Source organism: Triticum urartu, chromosome 6 (genome assembly GCF_003073215.2).
Source record: "Triticum urartu cultivar G1812 chromosome 6, Tu2.1, whole genome shotgun sequence".
In the NCBI taxonomy this organism is placed as follows: domain Eukaryota; kingdom Viridiplantae; phylum Streptophyta; class Magnoliopsida; order Poales; family Poaceae; genus Triticum; species Triticum urartu.
Window position 1 is genome coordinate 465390656 of NC_053027.1, and position 6000 is coordinate 465396655.

A 6000-nucleotide genomic window follows, 5' to 3' on the forward strand; every position below is an offset into this window, starting at 1 on the left:
CGGTTTCCTATGAGGCTAGGCAACCTGATCTATTTTTAAAGCAAGGTACAGAGATCTAACAGTGAATCTACCTGATTTAGTTAGTAGTCAGCTACATCTATCCTCTTAATCATTTAAAACTACTTTACTGCATAGATTTTTGAGTTCATACCACATATCACCCATGTCTCCCCACAAAACTCTTCTAAATCTAATCAAACTCATATTATCAGATAAAGCTTTGGCGACAGTAAAATCTAAACTAAAGGTCAGCGGATAAGGTCTAGGGAACTGCACACTAAGAGGTTTGTCTCCGAGCCATACATCACTCCAAAACATAGTCCTCTCCCCATTACCCACCATCTTCCTACAATATTGCAGGAAAATTGGTTTAACCTTCATTAGGCACTGCCAGAAATGAGAATGACCAGGGTTTTTCTTACTATCTCTAAGGGTACGTCTACTTAAGTATTTCTTTCTCAGTAAATCTTGCCACACACCACTACCATTTTCAAGTTTCCAGATCCATTTGCACAGTAAGCAGATGTTCATAATATCAAGATCTAAGACGCCTAAACCCCCCATCTCTTTAGGTCTGCAAACATCCTCCCATTTCACTAGATGGTACTTTTTAACCCCCTCCTCCTCTTGCCATAGCATTCTTTTCATAAAAAAGTTCATCTTCTTACTAGGGCCTTTGGGTAGCTCAAATAGAGAAATCATATACAAATTAATATTGCTTAAACTAGACGTAATTAAAATCAATCTCCCCCCATAAGATTTGTTCCTCCCTTTCCATACACTTAGCTTCTTCTCCATTTTCTCCTCAGCCCAATTCCAGTCACTATTACATAATCTAACTGCATTAATAAAGATACCTAAATATCTAAAAGGAAGTTTTCCTACAGCACAAGTAAATATTGTAGAGTAATTTTCCTGTTTGTCCTTTGCTTCACCAAAACAAAAAAACTCTCTCTTCTGAAAATTAACTTTAAGGCCAGACAATTGTTCAAATAAACAAAGAATAATTTCAAGTTTCTAGCACTTTCCAGATTGTGTCTAAACATGAAAATGGTGTCATCAGCGTATTGTAACATATTAATGCCATCTGGAATTAAATCCTGTGCTAACCCTTGGATAAGGTCCATATTTTGTGCCTTAGCTAAAAGCAAATTAAGTATATCAATGGCAATATTAAAAAGAATGGGGGAGAAAGGGTCTCCCTGTCTCAGTCCTTTTTCGTCTCCAAAAAGGGCCAATTTGATCATTGACCATGACTGCTACTTTACCCCTCTCTACTGTCTGCTTGACCCAACCAATAAATCTAGATGAAAAGCCTTTTTTCTCCATGACAAAATACAAAAACTCCCTGTTAATCTTGTCATAAGCCTTCTCAAAATCTACTTTAAACAAATCCGCACTCTCTTTTCCTATGAACTTCATGCAGAACTTCATGCAACACAATAACCCCATCTAGTATATACCTCCCTCTAATAAAAGTTGTTTGCACAGGAGCTACTATCGTATCAGCTACAGTAATAGCTATATTATTTAGAACTTTTGTAAAAATCTTGGAAATCACGTTCAGCAAACAGATTGGTCTATATTGTTGTAAAGTTTGAGCGTCAGCACATTTTGGAATTAACGCAAGGACACCATAATTAAATCTAGCTAAATCTAACTTTCCTTCATAAAAATCACTGAAAAGCTCCAAAATGTCCACTCCAATTATGTGCCAGTACTTGTGATAAAATTCTATAGGAAATCCGTCAGGTCCAGGTGCTTTGTAAGATTTCATATCAAAAACAGCAATCTTAATCTCTTCTAAAGTAAACTTCCTATCCAAATTTTTATTATCAGCATCACTCAAAACCACAGGTAAATTAATATCAAAGGAAATATTATTCATACCTACAGGTGGAGGTTTTTGTAAAAGGAAGTAGCAAAAAGCAATAAATCTTTGTCCCCCTGGATCACATCATTAGCAGCAGTTTTAATAGGGGTAATTCTGTTTTTCCTTTTTCTACTACTAACCTTAGATATAAAATAAGAAGTTAAAGCGTCACCCTCTAATACTACCTCCGTTTCAGTTTACAAGTCCTACGCGTATACCTAGGTTGTCAATTTTATCACCTTAATATAAACTATACAATACAAAAATTATACGATTTAAAAATAGAACATCTAAAGTTTATATTGATATATTTTTTGTAATATATGACTTACATTAGGTTGGTCAAATTGACGACCTAAGGGCACACGCATGCCCTATAAACTGAGAGAAAGGTAGTAGTTCCTTCTCTTTCGATCTCTGTAACCACATTATCTCCTCCCCTTTATTAATCTTTGAAAGTTCCTCCTCTAACTTTTTCCTTAACATATACTCCCTCCGTCCGAGAAAAGTTGTCCAGCGCTTAGTTCATTTCTAATTTTGCAAAAAAAAAACCTTTCATCTTCAAATCTCTTGCTAATCAGCCCCCTGCTTCTTCCTCCTTTCTCCGTCGGCCGCGTGCACCGTGGTCGCCCAAGCCACCGTCGTAGGGCCGAGCGCGTGACGACGGCCACGGCCTGCGCTGCCGCTGTGAACCACCACCGCCCGAGGCGAGCTGCGCCACCGCTGTGAACCACCGCCGCCTGTGCCCACCTGTGCGGCCCGAGGCGAGCTGCGTCGTCCACCTGCTACTCTGCGGCGACCACCTCGACGGGCGGCGGCAACACGGCTGAAGGGCGCTGCGCCGCCGCCATCTTCTCCCGCCGTGACCCCCTCCGCCGCCCAGGGCTGCGCCGCTATCCCCTCCCGCCACCCAGGGCCTGCGCCAGCTTAGGTCTCGAGCGCCTGGACCTGGAGCTCCCGGCGGGCCTGGAACTGAAGTTCATCCTCAACCTCGAGCTCCCTGTTGTCTCCCCCACTCCTCTCCTCGACCTGTTGCTCGTCTGCAAGTTGCTGCTCCTCCTCGGCGGGTCTGCTCGTGCTGCTGCCGCTGAGAAGAACCCAAGCTCCAATTTCTGTACATTGCACTTGTTCATTAATTTCAAACACAATTGATCATGTACTCTGCAGAAATGTTGCAAAAATAACACAGAAGTTAACTGAATGTGTCCCTCAATGTCCAATGTTCATCAGTTAACTGAATGTTAACAGAAGTTAACTGAATCTTTGGATAATTTCTGATCCTCACCTAGAGTAGAAGCAATTTCTGATCTACTGTTATTGTGGATTAAGTTGGATATTGTTGGACTAACATGATTTTCTAGACATAGCCCTAAAATTTCTACACACTGATTTGACAAGCAACACTGAAAATAGAACATTTACACTGAAAAATAGAACCCCCAGGAAACTGTATTCAGTGATCTTGTACTCTGAAAATAGAACATTTACACTGAAGCTTCAAGCAAAATTTCAGTGATCTTGTACTCAATTTAGTGGCAATCAGACTTGAGATGAAAAACTGAAGCTTCGAAACTGAAACAATGACAAAATTACTTGGGAGTACTCCATTTATCTACCTCTGTCATGAAAGGAGTACTAGACAGCAGTAGTAGTACACCAAGTACTGTCGGCCGCCCTCTAACTAATTCATTCATGGATGATTTTAATCACTGACTCATCCTGCTAGATCCATCACTAAAACTAATTAGTAATTTGATTTATCCGACATTTGCTAGTTGAGAATAAATGTTCACTCTTATCTCACATTTGCTAGTTGAAATGCATAAATTCAGTTGTTCAAGTTTCAGTCTAAGCTAGAATTTCCAGTTTGCACACAGATGTTGTCAGGCCAAGTGTAATGCCCTAGGGAGACTGAGGTTGCAGCCAATTAGGTAAAAATAGGATGAGCTGCTGAAGAAATTAGCCAATTAGCCCATTGTGTCCCCAAGTGTGATCCCCTAGTTACACACATGTTGTCAGGCCAAGTGTGATCCCCTAGTGAGATTTGTCTGCCATGTTTTCTAACTGAAGAAATACCAGTTGGCCGGCATGCAGTCTTAAGCAAATGTTAGAAGCAGCAAATTTCAGTAAAAAAATCAGTTTTGACACATAAATCATGGAGGGGAATTGAAGGAGGGAGGCTTAACATACCAAGAAGACGCCACCGCCGTCGTCGAGCTCGCAGTACAATATATGCAGGTATGGTGGAGCTCGCAGTAGAGAAGACGTCTCCACCGCCATCGAGCTTGTTGTCGTCGGGCTCGTCGGCTACTTCTCCTGCCGTCTGGCCTCGCAACCACCATATCAGCCTTGCCGACGCCGGATCTGAAGCAGCTGGAGCAGAGAGCAGAGGTCACTAGGGAGGGGGGAAGCTAGGGGAGGAAGGCAAGCTGGAGCTGCGCGAGCAGGAGAGAGCGGCGGAGGAGGCAGTTGCGGCGGTGGTGGAGCAGGGCAGCTGCGGCTTCTGTGGGGGAGGTCAGAAAAATCGAGGCTTCTCCTCGCCCGGGGAAGCGACGCGGCGGAGGAGGGGAACAAGGAGGGGAGCAGAGCAGGGAGCTATGCGGGGAATCTCCGCCGACGCCAGCGGAAGCTTCTTGGGGAGCCGAGCAGAGGGCTTCGGCAAGGGATACGAGCAGGGGGAACTGGCGGGGAGAGGAGCGGGGGTGGGGGAGTGTGTCGCTTGTTGGGAATACCGTGAGGGGGTTTTCGCAAAATTGCCACGGGGGCAAGTTTTCCAGACGGAGGGAGTATTCCATAAAAAAACTTGTCCTTCTTCATCCATTTCTTGAGAGTCAATGAACTCTATCGGAATAGTCTTTAATAAACAAACTTCTTTGAGTACCGGTACAAAAAAGAAAGAGAAAAAAAACACCAACCCTAGAAAAACTTTATCTAGACATACAAATTCATTCTCTTCGATATATTCGTCAGTTAGTGTGTGCATGAGACGATTCTCGACAAGCGCACCAGTTGCCGCATCAATAAGGTCATGTCCAACTCTGCGTCGCTTGATAGGGTGCCGACAAGCCCTCCGATAGCATTGTCGGTTAGACTACACAAGTCTGTGAAAGAAATATCTTGAAAAATCACACGAACATCGTTTGGGACTAGCATTATCCCTGTAAAAAAGGGAAAAGATGTAGAAAATTTTAGTTGAGAATATACACACACAAAAAAAATGAAAAACACAAAAAAGGAAAAAAATGTTTGATAGAAAAAAGAAACATAGAAAAGACATACCAGCACTGTGATTGTCAATCTTCTCATTTTCTTCTTCATCAAACACTGTAACGTTGGATTACCCCAAGCTACAGGCTCAAAACAAACAACATCAACAAACTCTATCTGATGTGCTCGCACAAAAGCTTTCCAATAAGCTCCATAAATATGCGACTTGACATCCTCATCCTCTATAAAAAATCATAACTTCTGCCGCGAGACGATATAGCTTGCATGCAAATTTCCATGTGGGTCGTCAAGGTTTGTTTAAAATAGCAGGGCGCCACCTGATGATTTTTTCTTTGAGTGAAAAAAAGTATATGAAAAAAGTAAGAAATAAATAAACAATTATCATTGAATGATGAAATACTTCGACCATCTTTGTTTTGAAATTTCTAGTTCTTCTGTCAGATCTATGACAGAATCCCTTTGGCTGATTACAAACCAATCATGCATTGGCCATACTCTTGCGTATGTTTTGAAAACTTGCAAACACAACTAAAAATACATAAAAAGGTGAAAAGAAAAAAGAAAAATGACATAAAAAAATGTCCAATGAATATAATATGAAGACAAATAAGAAAAAATGACATGAAGAAACTTACAAATAAGACAAAAAGATGGGAGCCACCTCCTTCGTCGTCGATCAACTAACAGAAACTTTGACAAAAATTGTGTTGGTGTGGGGTGCTCAATTTATAGTGCAGAGTCTACGAGAGATGTGTCCTCTTCTTGTGGTTCTCATTGAATAGAGGTAATTGTGTGGATCGCCTGGTTTTGTGCATGCAAAAAGTCCACCTAAAAAAAATCAAAGGTACGACAACCGCATATTCTTTGCTTTATAGGGGGTGTGACCAAGTTTACTCGAA

At 41.7% G+C, this 6000-nt stretch overlaps 1 long non-coding RNA gene across 1 annotated transcript; it reads right to left on the minus strand.

Annotated features, from left to right (window-relative positions):
• Positions 1-2293: 2293 nt before the first annotated feature.
• LOC125512385 lies at positions 2294-5770 on the minus strand. Its single transcript, XR_007285342.1, has 3 exons — positions 5153-5770; positions 4064-5031; positions 2294-2985 (listed from the first exon to the last, which is right to left on the minus strand). It is a non-coding gene; the product is annotated as an uncharacterized LOC125512385 (long non-coding RNA).
• Positions 5771-6000: the final 230 nt, after the last annotated feature.